The 17,598-nt window shown below is 36.2% G+C and overlaps 2 protein-coding genes across 7 annotated transcripts in view; both read left to right on the top strand.

The window, feature by feature from the left end:
• The window catches only part of LOC131769281 (uncharacterized), a 126,423-nt gene that overhangs the window by 47,914 nt on the left and 60,911 nt on the right, over positions 1-17,598 (top strand). The gene's annotated exons all lie outside the window — the stretch shown is intronic.
• Positions 1-17,598, top strand: part of LOC131769277 (uncharacterized) — a 79,001-nt gene that overhangs the window by 40,506 nt on the left and 20,897 nt on the right. The window lies entirely within an intron of this gene.

Genomic DNA, 17,598 nt, shown 5'->3' with positions numbered 1-17,598 from the left:
ATGCAGTTTGAATTAAAAGTCTCATTGTATTTCTTATTTTCGCCATTATCAAGAGGATAAGTATAAAATGAAATTTAGAACATATATTTAGGTAGCAAAGCACAATATGAATTTACTGAAAAACTCAGAAAGTACGATTTGCTTTTCCTCAGGCAAAGTGCCTGGCCATATGCAGCTTGTATAGTGATATATTTTTCTCAAAGGACACACAACACCTAGAAGCTGCCGGAACAGTTATAAATGGCAGACAATTTGCTAGAATTTGCTCAATATAGGAAATGGAGAAGCGCAGAATATCCAAGATTGAAAGCATTGGAAGCATGGCATCATCCCCCACCCACTAGGGGTGAGAAAAGAATACGACAGGCATCGGTCATTCGGGTGATAAAACCAATTTTATGTCGCAGCTACAGCATGATCTCATTATATGCTGTGTAACTGAGATTTTTCAAGTAACTTGGTTGCAAGCCCTCTCTGCTGTGAACTACACTTCATGCGACTGTGTCCCTCTTTACTTGCGCAGCCTGTTGGGCGTTCCAGATAAAACCGGTGGCGTCTCGTGAACCCTGGAAAGCGACTTAAACTTTCTGGAGTTCGTGCATCGCTAGGAGACATCTTCTGTTTTTTCTCCTCACAGATTTCTATTGACCTTTTTTAATATTGACACTGATTGGATCGCTTTCCAATTAAAGTTTTTGGAACATTTTCTAACAGTTCACGGCAAATAAATGCATGGACTAGAAGTCTAATAAACGGGAAATTACAACACCTTCTGAAGAGCATGGGGTGGAAGGTAGCTAGGAAAAGAAATATTCAATGAATATAGAAGACTTTTTGTTTTTACCTTCTAACTCGCGGACTTGGTCTCCAACAACTTGAAGTAACTAGGGATTTGGTAGGCCAACATGATTACATTGATTATATGCCTGCAGCGAAGGTATAGTCTAAATAACTATAGATATCTAATATCTTGTACTTTTATTTTCATACTCTTGTATTAGTATGCTCTATTTATTCGTATGACTCTGGAATGTTATGGTAGGATTAACCATTCTAAATTGAAAACTCTAAAACAAACTTGAGCCTAAAATTGAAACCTATGCAATATGGGTCATTATTGTTTTTTTAGAGGGCACGGTAACGAATCCTGCAATCTGATTGGTTCTTTATCCGGTCAGTATTTTCCTATCTCTGCCCACGGGCCACGGTAACGCTTTCGTGAGTCGCCGAGTACATCCCAACTTTCGTTGCCATTTTTCATAAATATACCTCGTTTTCCGGCTGGGCAGTATTTTTAAGCAAACACATCGGTCACTACCTCAAGCCGATAAATAACTTATGAATCCTCTCTTTTCTCTCTATCAAATCACTTTGGTTGACAGAAAAATATTGGTTTCAGAATGAATTTGAATAAACAATAGTGTCATTACGTTGGTTGACAAGCGGCCTAAAAACCGTCTGCAATTAATTTTAATCGTTCACCAAAAGTACCCAGAAAGTTGAAACGTGAAGCATTTGGTTACAATTAAACTGAACGATGGAACTTTCATTCATTTAATATCTGAATTTTTTCGAGCAATTTGTTCGTAGTGAAAGAGCGAGCGAAGTTTTAATTTAAGTTCTACAACAAATATACGCTCCCGGTGAGTCTTTCCAATTCCGTTCAATTTAGACATTTGTACCTTAAATTGCACAACAGAAATTGAAGGAATTTTTTGAGAAAAGGCCGCATTATATTCCCTTGTGTCTCGTTGGAGTGTGCCGTTCGAATTTAGTTTTTGTGAAGGAAAGACCAGAGTCACACACGCCATTGCAGCAAACAAACGAGCAAACTCTCACAACTTTAAAATAAAAAAAATGAATTTACTCACAATTACTTTCCTCGCCGTTTACTTAATGAACAGAGGTAAATCTTCGTACATGAATGAATGGTCGATGAGAGTGAATAATACTTTCCGTTAAATCATTGACTGATTTTGAAGAAAACATCGTCGTGACAGCCCTTGCCAAACTAGTTCTGATGTTTTTAAAATGTTCTTACGCTTTTTTTTCTTGCGCGCTCTCTAATTGACAGATACTTGTAAAAATAATGTTTCAAAGTTTGTTTGGAAGCCTTTTAAATCACCTTTATCGTTACGGAAATGAAAATGTTTTGCTGAGACATCTCTCTTTAATTTGCATCACCTCTATTTTAACTACCATTTACTCACTCAAAAATTGTTCAGTTTATGGAAGATCTTGCCGTATTAACAGCCCTAAATCATTCGGGTTCTTTCGGAAAGAATTTCGTCAAGTTTAAAAACAATAAATATGTTATTTACCGGCTGAGGGTCGGTCCGTATGGTGAAAAACTGTAACCTCTGTCTTGAAAATGCTGCCCTCGGCCCACGGCCTCGGGCAGTATTTTCAAGACCTCGGTCACAGTTTTTCACCATACGGACCTCCCAGCCGGCAAATAACATATATTTATAGTTTCGTGACTTGAGATAATTTTTGGACTCAAGGAATGTGTTTGCTATAACTCGGTTCCATTTCAATAAAGGATAGCCAATTCCTTCTCTACTCATAGTTACGGCAATCATAATATTATCATTTATATTTGGCCGGTTTTAGGGCTCTAGATTTATAACAGAGAGAAGATTTAGTTGAGTATGTCAATTGATTCAGATGGTTGTGATTAACACAGGTTTTCGAACAAGTAAGAGCTTTTGGCTAAAGGTCTGGTAACAACTTTTAATTGTTTTGGTCAGGTTGGTTTTTTTTAAAGTTTATGGTTTAGGGACTGATTTGAGTGGTTTAACGGCAAAGAAACTCATACACCAGCCGTGAAGTAAACTGGAAATCTGAATACTATCAAAGAGCACGAAGCTGAGTGGAACTCCAAAACAAATAAAAATCTTAATAACTTGAAGGTGTTTATTTACAGTTATTATGGTTTTATTGTTTATTCACTCAATAATATAGCAGCTTATAACATAAAAATGATCAAAAGTGCTTTACATGAATTTAAAAATATATATAAAAATACGGTAACAATAATGAATTGTAAGAAATATTTATAAAACCTTATCCTAAATATTCATAATTGACCATCTTCGAGAAAAGTTACTTGTCGTATGCTAAATTAAAAGATGTGCCTTAAGTTTTTTCTTAAAAATTCTGAGTGATTTTATTTCCCGAATATTTGCTGGAAGGCTGAGTTTCACAGTGTGGGGGCAGAAGCATAAAATGAACGAGCTCCTAATGTAGACAGCATGCGCCCCCTGGGACGGTCCAAAATTAATGAAGAATTCGATCTATGGAAATAAACAGAAAGCGATTTAATGGACATTAAGTTACTAATGTAGCTATGTGAAATATTATATATAGCCTTAAATTTTATCTTCAGTGTATTTATAGTGTATACGGATAATTACTAAGTTCGAGTAAATCGATAACTACACTAGAAATTCTTTTCTTTGATTTTATACCGACGAGTTTCTTAAGAAAGAGAACTATAAGTCGAACAGCTTTATTGTATTCTCTTCTCTCCACTTAAAGTGCAATACATACTCGTCGTTGTTCATCTATAGCACTTTGATTTGTTCTTATTGGTGTGGTTTAGAGCGCTGTCATTGGTGCATTTGATCCTCATTGTTATTTCGATTATTTCAGTTATTAGATGTTATCCCCTTAGTTTAATTTTCACCGAGAGAGAAAAAGAGAGAAGTTAACTATCTGTGGCAATAGGTTACGTCATAATCACACAGCCTTACAAGCTGTGCACTCAACGAGAAACAAAAGTAGGAATGGTTTTGTCTAGAAAGATAACGTAGTTACCGTTGGTCAATTTGTTGAACGACCTTCCATTTGTGTACTTTTGTCTCCGACTTGCGGCTGAACAGCTTTTCTCATGGTCTCCCAACATCACGCCGGTCAACCGATGGTTAGTACGGTTTATTGCTTAAGTAAACAGAGACTTTTATGCGCGACCGTTGATATGCTTTATCCTTCTGTTACTTTCAGTTGGTAAACAAGTTGAATATTGACAGTTTTCACGGACTGAGAGTTGTCGCGGTTCCTTTCATGCCATAGTACTTTCCTCAGAGCTCGCTGTCTTAAAAAGGAAAAGAAATTTCGCATAAAAGTCTGTTACATCTTTTTGACTGTGTTCGTTTTCGGCATGACCGTGGTACATCAAAATTTATAATATAGTATTTTCCTGAATAGCGTAATGTATAATTTGCAACGATCTTCAAAATAAAGGAGTCGCCTTTTTTAGTGACTATAAAAAAATGCGGACAAACTGAAATTAGGGCATACAGGCACTGTGACAGTATATAAGCGTCTACAAACGAGGCGCATCTACCGTGGTGATTCTTCACTGATGTCTGTTGACCTTTTAGTGCTGACACTGTAGTTCATCTGGGTGGAGCATTTTTTCTGAGTTTAATTCCCTTTTATGCTTACAACCGACCTCCCTCGTTGGAAGAATCTCGTAGATAAAATTGGTTGATTGAAAAAAACCCTACATTTGCACTTTTATCTGGTGAAGTCTGCAGCCCACTTTTTCTTCGCATAAGTTTTCCAGACGATGAATACTAAACTTTGTATCCTGCGGGAGTGTGTGCCAGCCTCAGTTGCAGACTGGTCCATCCAAAAGTTTTCTCAGTTCATATCTCGGATTTTATCCTTGAGACCGCATTTTTCAATCTGTCTTTTCAACCTAGCTATGCTCTTGTTAATGCTATGATATTTGACTAAAAGTTAAAGTAATTTATCGTTAAGAAATCTTTGATTCAAATAATCACGATTTGCCCCTTGAGCGCGGAGGGTTTTAAAAGAACTGTACTGTAGCTTAGTGTACTGAATTCTGAGTGACAAGCTATAAATTGAATATCAGTGACTGAGAGAGAAATCTCGCCATATCACTCATGCAAGAATGGACTAGTGTAAATTGAATTTCGCAATTGACTAAGCTATTCCATCTCGACTAATCCGTTTAAAGTGTTACCTTCTCTGATGGTTTTTAGCGCCAGGTATTTCGCACGTCTTGGCGCTTTATTTTTACGTTGTATATATATGTTTTTGCCAGGAATGTTTTGTTTCCCTGAGGTAAATAAATCTGATGAGGGACATGTCAGATCTCAGAGCCTTACATCGAATCGTGTATTAAATATGATTGGCTAATGGAAACTCTTCATTACTTGAGAAAGACAACAATTGCAAAAATCGTTTATGTTTTTTCTTCGCTTTTTTTCACGCATAAAATTTCATATTATCTGTTTGATTTAAGAGCGGAGGGGGTGGGCAATGGCGGTTGACTTCTCAGAGTTCGAGGTCGTTAGTTAATAAGTTGCGATTGTTAATGAGAATTATTTTAACTTTTTTTCACTTTTTGCACTCTTAGGTTTTGAGGGCATAGATTTATTTCAGGTGTCTCCCAAATTTTATTTGCTCGAGCCTTTCATCTCCAGTGTGTAGCAGCTTAAGGAACAATATGATGCTGTTACCTCTTTTTTTTTTTTACCTTGTATCTTTTTCACCAGATAAAGTGAACTTCAAGTGAGCCCCATTAAAATCCACCGGTTGATATCTCAGTGTATTTTTAGTCAGTATACCATATCAACATTTCATAACTCCTTCCGCAAGGCGATGCAAATGGACCTGGGCTTTTTTGTTAAACTCTTTTGCATGAGTATTCACAGCATCATCTGTAAGAGGCCGTGAAGATTTTTCATAGTTAACTGTGATTACTCAAGTTTGCTTTGTTTTTTTCAAAATATTTGGGGAGTGCGCAAGATAATTGGTAGTAGTGATGAATTGTGGTAGTTTTGATTGTAGTTTTCTTTTGTTGTTATGCTTTTACTGTTTTCATTTCCGAAAGCAGAGGTTTTTTAACATTGTACGGTGTTTATCGAGGTTATGAATTCTCATCCAATTGTAGAAACGATTTAGCAATAAGTAAGACATAATCTTTCATCTTTTTTCCTCTTTTCTAAGAAACTTCTGTGGACGAGAACTGAATCGTACTTTTAATGTACTTTATGACAAATTTGATCTGTGCAACTAGGAAGTCGAGCTAAGACTTATGAATTGTGATCCCAGAATTGCCGTCAGAAGTAAGAAACAAGGTAAACAAACAAACAAACAAACACATAAAGACACTGAAGAAAACCGAAAAAGAAATGAAAACTAACCTGCCCACAATCATTTGTTTGATTGATTGTTTTTTTGTTTTGTTATTTTGTCTTGAGTTTATACACGGTGTTACTTAATTAAATATGTAATTTTTTTATATTTCTTTTGAGGGTTGAACGAAAACGTCCATAGAGGTGCTAACGAGTGCATGCGCGGATTTGCGGATGGTTGTATGCGCGTTTTTTTCCTGATTAAATGTGGCCAATTCGAATTATCAACAAAGTTGATTAAAAGGAAATCATTTTGTTATACTCTCCACTGAAGCAGCACCACAGCAGTTTTTTGAAATTTGCCCCTCTTTACTTTGACATTTAGTTGAGTCAATAAACATTGCCTCTAAGTAACAGTGCTTTCAATAAGATTTGGAGTACGTGGCTACCTCAGAAGAGCACTCGTCGGCAAATAATATAACCGATTTCCCCCTCGTTGGCCCATTAGTTCCACTGCGAACAAAGCGGCTTAAAACGAAGTTTTCAGTGTTATAAACTTCGGCAAACAATCATTAAACATTAGTCTCCCTTGTAACAATTGTTTATGTGATCGTTGAAGGCAATGAATTCCACAAGTTTTATTTATTGGGAAAACCACAGGATTATCCAATTATTCTCGTCTACAGAAGTGTGCATTATTACTAATGCATTCTAAAAAGTCACATAATCAGGTTTTGGCTAACCGGTAACCATAAGAACACGGTCTTCTTCGCTTTTTACGGCAACTGCAGGTTTTTTTTTTGTTTTGTAAATTAACAGTACCTTAGATGCCAACGTGTTCAATGGCTGTTTTTGTTTCTGTCTTTGTGGCCCTCGGTTAAGCGTTTTATAAAAACTTAACATCTGTGCAAAAAAGTTCCGAATTTGATTTACGTGACGTGTTATGGCGCGATATTTTAACAATTTTGAGTTTCAAGTTTGTTTTCTCGCTAGAAGTCGAGAAGAACTGCTGATGTTTTATTTGTCCATAAATTGTTTGAAGTCTTAGGTTAGCACAAAGTTACTTGAAGATTATTTTAAGTAAGCGACAGTGTGTACTCCTCACGCATGATGAATTTACGTAAAACATTCAAAACGTGCAGAACATGCAGAAACAGGAAAATTCCGGAGAAAGAACAGATCTAACAATCAAAGACCACGGAATTTGAAAAATAAAGAAAGTGACTACTCCAATATTGAATTGACTATAATTTACTGTGTTATTTATTTCTCATTCGACTTGGACGCGTCAAAGTCCGGTAAAGTATACCCAGCGATTCACAGAAGCGGGTGGTGGGTCTTACTGAAAGCACCGGCAGTAGTTAAACAGCTAATAAACGAATGCAGTAGCAGTAGACTGAAAGATGAATTCGAAACTTTCAAGAAGAGAACTTACCCGAATGAAACGAGAAAAAAATTCTAATTCAGTTGAAATCCAGGAAATGAGTATACTTTCCGCTTCCTGTAGTTTATTTAGCCCTCAGAGATGCATTATTCTGGGCACAGGCGGCCCAAGCTCCAGCTATGAGATTATCATCTTGCACAATAACAGTCATGGCGGAATTATAAAAGTTTGTATGAGAATATTTACGACCGCTCTAAGGAATAAAACAATACGTCAAATTCTCAATGAAAATACCTCACCTTACTTTCACAGCGTATCACTCGTTATCCAACCGTTTACTTTGATGAAAAGTACCCATTTTAGCGAGTTGTCCATTTCGAGGTTTTCAACGTACATAAGAAAAGCCCAGTCTTCCCCTTGCATCTGACGCTAAGCCGCAGTTTGCTTAAAAATTTCCAGTTTAAAGGTTTCTAACAGCCCGCGTACACATCAACTTTGACACACGACCATTAAAAATCAGCCTGGTAACCTCAGCCTCGCCGGGACCGCACCGTAATTTGGCACCCGTGGTGCTAAGACAATTTCTTCATGCCAAGTTACGGTGTGGTCCCCGGCGAGGGCGTTCGGAAATGGAGTGTTCAGCCTTGGGCTTTCTTTATGTACATTGAAAACCTCGAAATGAACAACTCACTAAAATGGTTTTTTTCATCAAAGAAAGCGGTCAGATAACAAGTGATACGCTGTGGAAGTAAGGTGAGGTATTTTTATTGAAAATTTGACGTATTGTTTTATTCCCTAGAGCGGTCGTAAATATTCTCATACAAACTTTTATAATTCCGCCATGACTGTTATTGTGCAAGATGATAATCTCATAGCTGGAGCTTGGGCCGCCTGTGCCCAGAATAATGCATCTCTGAGGGCTAAATAAACTACAGGAAGCGGAAAGTATACTCATATACTTGTCATTTTAAAACGTAAACGGCTGAAAGGAAATTGCGAGAAGTCTGACACTGGTCATATTCATTTGCCACATGGTCATACGTAACTTTTCCAAGAGCGCAACATTCGTCAAAATATGAAAATGATCGCATCATACACTGAATGCATGTACTAGGCATATAATGGAGTTTGAATTAAAATTCTCGTTGTATTTTCTTATTTTCGCAATTATCAAGTGGAGAAGTATAGCTAGGAAAAGAAAAAATTCAATGAATTTAAAAGACTTTTAAAGAGCGTTTTTACTTTGTAACTCGCGGACTTAGTCTCTGACAACTTGACGATTCCAATGTCCTTCCATTTGCAATGCCAAGTAACTAAAGATTTGATAGGCCAACATGATTACATTGATTATATGCCTGTAACGAAGGTATACTCTAAATAACTACAGATATCTGATATCTTGTACTTTTTTGGCATACTCGTGTGTTATTATGCTTTATTTATTCGTATGACTCTGGAATGCTATGGTAGGATGAACCATTCTAAATTGAAAAGTTTAAAACAAGCTTGAGCTTTAAAATGAAATTGACGCAATATGGGCAATCAGGACATTCCCGAAGAAATTAGGATCTAGTTAGCAAAGTCTGATAGTTTTGTGACTTGAGGTAATTTTTGATTCAAGCAATGTGTTGGCTATAACTCGGTGCCATTTCAATAAATGGTGACCAATTCCTTCTCTATTTGTAGCTAAGACAATCATAATGTTATCATTCATATTTGGCCGGTTTTAGGGCTCGCGATCTATAGCAGAGAGAGGATTAAGTTGAGTATGTTAACTGATTCAGATAATTGTGATGATTGTGATTAACACAGGTTTTCGAGTAATTAATAGCTTTTGACTAAAGGTATGGTTACAACTTCTAATTGTTTTCGCCGGATATATATATTTTTTTAAATCTACGGTTTAGAGACTGATTTGAGTGGTTTAGCGGCAAAAAGACTCATGCACTAACCGTAAAGTAAACTGGAAATCTGAATACCATCAAAGAGCACGAAGCTGAGTGGAACTTCAAAAAAATTAGAAATTACAATAACTTGGAGGTGTTTATTTACAGTGTATTTATAGTTTATATGGATAATTGTTAAGTTGGAGTAAATCTATAACAACAATACAAATTCTTTTGTTTGATTTTATAGGATGAGTTCCTTAACAACGAGAACTACAACTCGAACAGATTTACTATATTTTCCTCTCTCTTCTTAAAGTGCAATATATACTCGTCGCTGTTCATGTATAGCACTTTGATTTGTTCTTATGGGTGTGTTTTAGTGCGCTGTCATTGGTGCCTTTGATCCTCGTTGTTAGTTCGATCAGTAGATGTTATCCCCTTTTTCAGTTTTGCTTTATATTCACCGAGAGAGAAAAAGAGGGAAGTTAACTATCTGTGGCAATGGGTCATTGAAATCTCCATAATCACACAGCCTTACAAGCTGTGCACTCAACGAGAAACTAAAGTAGGGTTGGTTTTATGTAGAAAGATAACGTAGTTACCGTTGGTCAGTTTGTTGAACGACCTCCCATTTGTATACTTTTGTCTTCGGCTTGTGGCTTAACAGCGTTTCTCGTATTCTCCCAACATTTCCTACGCAGTCTCTTGCGCCGGTGAACCGATAGTAAGTGTGGTTTATTGCTTAAGTAAACGATGACTCTTATGCGCGACCGTTAATACGCTTTATCTTTCCGTTACTCGCAGTTGGTATACAAGTTGAATATTGACAGTTATCACGGACTGAAAGCTATGGCGGTTTATGACATGGTACTTTCCCCAGAGCTCGCTGTCTTAAAAGGAAAATAAAATTTCGGATAAAAGTCTGATACATTTTTATAAATGTAGTCGTTTTCGGCAGGACCCTGGTACATCAAAATTTACAATGTATATTTTCCTGTACATCACGAACTTCAAAATATTGGAGTCGCCTTTTGTCGAGACTAGAAAAAATGCGGTCATACTGAAATTAGGGCATAAAACAGGCACTATGACAATATATAAACGCCTGGAAACGAGACGCATCTAGCCGGGATAATTCTTCACTGATATCTGTTGACCTTTTAGTGCTGACACTGTAGTTCATCTGAGTTGAGTATTTTTTCTGAGTTTAATTCCGTTTAATGTTCACAACTGACCTCTCTCATTGGAAGAATCTCGTAGATAAAATTGATTGCTTAAAAAAAAATCCTAGATTTGCACTCTTATCTGGTGAAATCTTCAACCCACCTTTTCCTTGCACCAGTTTTCTGGACGATGAATACTAAAACTTTGTAGCCTGGTCCATCCAAGAGGTTTCTGTTCGTATTTCGGATTTCATCTTTGAGACCACATTTTTCAATCTGCCTTTTCAGCGTAGCTACGCTCTTGTTAATGCTACGATATTTGACTAAAAGTTTAAGTAATTTATCATCAGGAAACCATTCGTTCGAATAATCACGAATCGCCTTTGAGCGCAAAGGGTTTCAAAAGAACAGCACTGTAGCTTGGTATACTGAATTCTAAGCGAGAAGCTATAAATGGAATCCCAGTGATTGAGAGAGAAATCTCGCCGCATTACTCATGTCAGAATGGACCGGTGTAAACTGAATTTCGCAAATAACTAACCTATTCCATCTCAACTGATCCGTTTAAAGCGCTACCTTCTCTGACGTTTCTAGCGCTAGGTATTTCGAGCGTCTGAGCGCTTTGTTTTCACGTTGTATATATTAGTCTTTGCTACGAATGTTTTGTCTGCCTCCTGAGGTAAATAAATCTGACGATGGACATGTCATATCTCACAACCTTACATCGAATCGTGTATTAAATATGATTGGTTAATGGAAACTCCTCGATACTTGAGAGAGATAACAAGGGCAAAAATCGTTTATCTTTTTCTTCGCCTTTTTTCACACACTAAATTTCATCTCCAGTGTGTGGCATCTCAATGAATAATAGGATGCTGCTACCTGTTTTTTTACTTTTTATCTTCTTCACTAAGTAAATTGCCTTTCAAGTGACTTCCCCCCCCCCCCCCCCCATCCCTTCGTCTTTCCTACGTGGGAATGTTCTCAGGAATTTGTAGGAGACGAATGGACTCCGTGGACTTTAGAAAAGTCCGTCTTAAATATCTTTCTTTTTATACGTATTCTACATCTTGCAAATAGATAGTTAGCGATAGATGTATATTCAGCCTGGTTTTTGCGCACATGAGTAGTCTCCGTAAAATCAATAGATTTGTGCGATGATTTATCACTCTTATTCATAATTACTAATTTCTGGGGTTTTTTTTGTTTGTTTGTATGTTTTCCTTTTTTTTTAAAAACAAGTTTCACACATTTACAATGTAACATAATTTACAGGGCCGTTGAGAATGGGGTTTTTTAATTAGAACGTACAGAACGTACGTCAACTTATTGAAGGTTATTTACATAGGTTTTTGAAGCGAGATAAGAAAGTTTTGCGAGGCAAGTGTCGACAAGTTTTTGCGCGGAAGTTACCCTTAATTCTTACTTCAGAGTTTTAGAGTATTTCCGAGTGAAAGCTTTTTATTGGAAAACTCCTATTTGACGCTTGATGTACTGTATCGGTGAACATTCTTACTTGTATCTTTGATTCTCATCGCCAGTGCGATAAAATATAGGGCTTCTTTGAATATTCAGCAACACTTCACTTCAAGATATGTCATGATTTATTCAGAGTAACCTTCATTTCTTTGAGAGACACAACCTGAGCGAAAAACTGTTTCCACAATCCTCCCTCTTTTAAACATAGGTAAACAGTAAGGTTTTCTTATCCATGAGTATATTGTCATCAAAATCAAAAGGGAACTGAGATGATTTATATCCTACTTTGTAGTAACTCTTAGTTTACTTGCCTTCCACCGTCTAAAAAAAAGTAAAAATAGTTGGCTGTGTTACTTAATCTCTGTAGTTCTCAATTTCCACACAGTCTTACAAGTTGCATACTATACGCGAAGTTTAAAGGGAGAACACAAACAAAAATAGTACGAAAAAAACAAGTAACAAATACTAGCCTGTTAACAGCAATTTGTTTGTTTTGTATTTGTTTAATTTTTTTCTTGTTTTGGTATTCGTGGGTCGCATTTCGCTTGCACTTTAAAAGATGTACAAAGCCAAAGTCATTTTTCTAGTCTGTAGAAACAGGTTTAAACAAGAAAATGAGCCAATCATGCAGAAGTTGACGATCGAGTTGATCACGTCTGGATTTACTTCTTCTTAGTACATTGGCGATACAGAGAACCAGTCTAACTCAAGTCAACGCAAATATTTTATCCTCAATTGTAAACTGATTTATATTTACAGTAGCAACTGAGAGCAAGACAAACATATTTAGCATAATTTGATGGAGGAAACTTATCCAATTAAGCTTTGACCAGTTGCAAATTTATCCATAGTTCTTACCAAACAGTGCTAGGTCGGCCGGTGGTGATAATGACCTGCAGCGTTGATTCTTTAGTTGAGTCTTCCGGTAGAAAAAGTTAAAGGTCGTGCCATGAAAGAGTCCTGCCAGAAAAAGTCGCGGCGGAAAATTAAAATCGTGCCAGAAAATTGAAGTCGTGCTGGAATGTCAGTTTATGTCGTGCCGGAAAGTTGAAGTCGTGCCGGAAATTTAAATTCGTGTTAAAGTTATGAACTCATAATTTTTCACCTAATTTTCTTTTGTGTTAAACTGATTTATGTATCTTAGCATAAATGTTAAACATGTGTTTAACTTATGAACTCCATTTTTTTTTCTGAAGAGCATGGGGTGGAAGTAGCTAGAAAAAAGAAAAAAAAATTAATGAATCCAGAAGCCTTTAAGTGCTATTGAAAGAGAGAGACTGACTTTGCTGTACGTTTCTTTTGTAAGAGATATCAATGCCTTAATTTCTCCTAATTCCTTCCAACTAGCAGTGAGCATTTTAAATAAAAGACTGAGACAAGTTACCACATACATTATTATTCTAGTGTTCTTGTTAGAGCCCGAAAAAGGCGTGAATAGATAAAAAACATGTGGTACAGTCGGTTACTTTTTCAGTTGTGGAGAAACATGGCAGACAAATTTGCTTTCTCACATTTCTTAGGAAATTAGTAGAAACGAGGTCAAACTTTGATGTATTTTGTGGTACCGTTTTAAAGTTTCGCTTTAAAAGGGATATCGATAAAAGCTGTCAGTGACATCGCACGGCTCCTTCCGCAATGCTATATGGAACAGAGCTTTTCTTTAAAACTCTTTTGTCGGAGTATTCTCAGCACAATCTGAAGAAGGCGGAGATTATTCTTTATATTCATTTTTCTATTTTGTTTCGCGTCCGAGAAAGGAGAGAAATTTCCATATGTTTCTTTTTTTACTGGGAATATGGATGTTTGTTTAAACGGATGAAACATTTATCAACAATCTACGCTTTTTCATCTTATTCCTGCTTTCTCAGCAAGTTCTTTGGAAAAAGAAATGAATCCTACCGCGATTGTAATGTACGTTATAGAAAAGTTGATCTGTCAAATGGAAAGTTCGACATTGGAACTGGACCTGAACTATAAGTTATCAGCATACAACTCCGGAATTGACAGCACTTATATAAAATGCTCGTTATTTCCTTCTTCTTCTTCTAATTGTTTTTATTTCGGAGAGCAGTGTATTTATAGTGTATGTGGATAATTACTAAATTGGAGTAAGTCGATAACAACATTAGGAAATTTATTAGATAAGTTTCTCAAGAACGAGTTTTAAAAGACGAACAACTTTCCTTTATTCTTTATTCTATTCTTTTACCTTATTTCCTCCCTTTTTTTCGGACATTAAATTTGATTAAAGGAAAGGAAATGACGGTTGACTTCTCGGAGAAAGGAGTAACACTAAGATAATCTTTACTGAAAAATACATATTGTCATGGACCGTATTTTTCGGGAATAGATAAATATAAGTAATTTTCTTCGCTTTTCAGAAAAAAAATTATTATTTTTCGTGTTACTGCGATATTTTAGTTTTCCCAGAAAAAAATCCCCTTCGTAGTCTATATTTTTTTCAGCAGGGAGTATGTGAATTATTTGTACTTTTTTCACTCTTCGGCTTTCAGAACATAGATTTGTTTCAGCTGTTTCCCCATTTTTATTTGCTCGAGCCTTTCTTCCCCAGTGTGTAGCAGCTCAAGTAACAATATGATTCTGCTAACTGTTTTGTTTACCTTGTATCTTTTTAACTAGATAAAGTGAGTTTCAAGTGAGCCGCCCCCCCCCCCATCTTTCCTTTCATACGCATCTTTCCTACTTGTGATATGCGCCGAGGAATTTGAAAGAGATGAGGCGACTCTCTGAACTTTATAAAAGTCGATCTTCAATACCTGTCTTTTTACGCGTGTTCTACATCTTGCAAATAGATATGTAGCGATATCTATATATTCCGCCTGGTTTTTTGTGCACGAGCTGTCTCCGTTAAATCAATAGATTAGTTTGTTAATTAATCATTTTTTAACCACAGCTTATCATTTCTGTTTTTTCTTTTTCTTTTTCTTACCAGCAAGTTTCGTAAATTTACAATATAACATTATTTACAGTGACGTTGAGAATGGCGTTTTATACGACAACAGTGAACGGCAAATGAATAAGTAAATGCTGCTCAAAAAATAGCAATAGGGCTTATATTTAGCCTCATATAAGTATTTCCGATACCCAAAAAAACATACCAGAATGTTTGAAAATAAATTAGCCAAGGAATGCAATACTTGAACAAACGCCCGATCGTTTGTTCCTACGAACTTTGATAGTGTTCAGAATGGTCCCGCGGTCAAAAAAAAAAAAAATGGAGTCTTCTGTAGTCGGAATTTATACGTATGTTGATTAAATATCGTCGGGTTTATATCTGAAGTTTCAGTGTTTACTTAAGCACGAACCCCACAGCCATTTCATAAACTCGGGCTCCGTGTTTGATGAAAGCCATCAGTTATCATACCAGTCCATTCTTCCTCTGTTAAATCAGACTGTGCATAGCCATTAAAATTGGCATCGTTCTAGTTTGCTTAGTTTCTCCCCAATGTAACTGCAATTCATAAGAAGTGTTCACCGTTAAGTCCAACCAATATTAATTGGAACGGCAACTCAAATTTAGTGGCAGCTGTTTACAAAGTTTCTGAAGCGAAATGAGAGAGGTTTGTTAGGCAATTGGAAGTGAAAGCTTTTACTATTGGAAAAAAACTCGTATTGGACATTTTGGTGTGCTATATCGGTGAGCATTCGTAGTCATTACTTTGATTCTAGTCGCCGCCACGACAAAATATAGCGTTTTTTTTTTATCTAGCAACACTTCATTTCAAGACGTGTCATGATTTATTCATAGTAGACCTTCATTTCTTTGAGACACAACAAAAGCCAAAAGCTGTTTCCACAATCCCTACTCTTTCAAACATAAGTGATCAGTCAGGTTTTCTTATCTACGGGTATATTTTCATTAAAATCAGTAGGGAACTAAGGTGATTTACATCTTAACTTATAGCAATCCTTATGTCGCTTGCCTTACAGCGTCTGAAAAAAACTATATGTAGTTGCTGCACACTGTACACGAAGTAGAAAAGGGGTACGTTTCTGAAGAATCTGCGCCGCTACTTAGTGGGCAGTTGGTATCAGAAGAAAACTTGGTTTTATCAACCAAGTTGATGATGTAAACTTGCCCATGGTAAAGAATTTCTAAAGCTAAGGATTTGTCTTTAAGTGGAAGTAATCTATGTTACAGCCATTACGTTACGTTTTGTTTATTGGTTACGTCTTCAGAACGAAAAAGCCATAGCTTGTAATAGGTGGTCTGATGCCCCCTTTTGACCATTATCTGCGCATGAACAATGATGGAAAATGTTCCGAAGGTAGTATTTATATTTTGAAAGTTATGCTGCTTTGACCGTCCACTATTAGAAAAATTGGAAATTATTTTTGAGTGGATTACCTCTATAGACATTTTAAATGAAAATCTAGAGGTTCATGGCCATTTTGCTGTCGACTTAAAAAGGTCAGTCTATTGAAAGAGAAAGGCTGACTTTGCTGTATGTTTCTTTTGTCACAGATATCAATACCTTAATATTGAGACATGGTCTAATTACTTCCAAATCACAGTGCAAATTTTAAATAAGAGACTGAGACAAGTTACCACATGCATTATTCTAGTGTTCTTTTTAGAGCACGGAAAAGGCGAGAATACATGAAAAATATCTCTTGGTACAATCGGTTATTTGTTCGTTTGTGGAAAACATGGCAAACAAATCTGCTTTCTCATATGTAGTAGCAAATTGGTAGAAACGAGGTCAAAACCATATTTTGGTGGTGCTGTTTTAAATTTCGCTCTAGAAAGTATATCGATCAAGATGATCATCGCCTAGCTCCTTCATCAAAGCCAAAAGAACAGAGCTTTTCTTTAAAACTCTTTTGTCGGAGTGTTCTCAGCACAATCTCAAGAAGGCGGAGATTATTCTTCATAGGTGTTTCCTGTTTTGTTTTCATTTCTAAGAAAAGAGGGAAATTTCCATATGTTTCGCTTTTTATCGGGAATATGGATGTTTGTTTAAACGGACAAAACCTATATCAACAATGTATGCTTTTTCATCTTATTCCTCCTTTCTCAGCAAATTCTTTATAAAAAGAAATGAATCTTATTGTAGTTGTAATGTACGTAATAGAAAAGTTGATCCGTCAAATGAGAAATTCAACATTGGAACTGGACCTAAATTATGAGTTACGAGCATACAACTTCGGAATTCACAGAACTAATATAAAATGTTCGTTATTTCCTTCTTCCTCCTTTTTTTATTTCGAAGAGCAGTGTATTTATATTGTATATGGATAATTACTAAATTGGAGTAAATCTATAACAACAATAGAAATTCTTTTATTTGATTCTATAGGAGGAGTTTCTTAAGAACGAGTTTTAAAAGCATGTTAAAAAACGCACTTTAAATTGATAAATTATTAATATTAAAAGTCGAACAACTTTCCTTTATTCTCTTCTCTCTACTTATAGTGCAATACATACTCGATGTATTCAGTTACAGCATTTTGATTTGTTCTAATTGGTATGTTTTGGTGCGCTGTCATTGGTACATTTCAATCATCATTATCAATTCGATTATTAGATGTTATCCCCATATAGGTAGGCT

The sequence above is a fragment of the Pocillopora verrucosa genome, chromosome 10, assembly GCF_036669915.1.
Source record: "Pocillopora verrucosa isolate sample1 chromosome 10, ASM3666991v2, whole genome shotgun sequence".
Taxonomy (NCBI): domain Eukaryota; kingdom Metazoa; phylum Cnidaria; class Anthozoa; order Scleractinia; family Pocilloporidae; genus Pocillopora; species Pocillopora verrucosa.
This window is presented reverse-complemented; position numbering and strand designations above follow the sequence as displayed.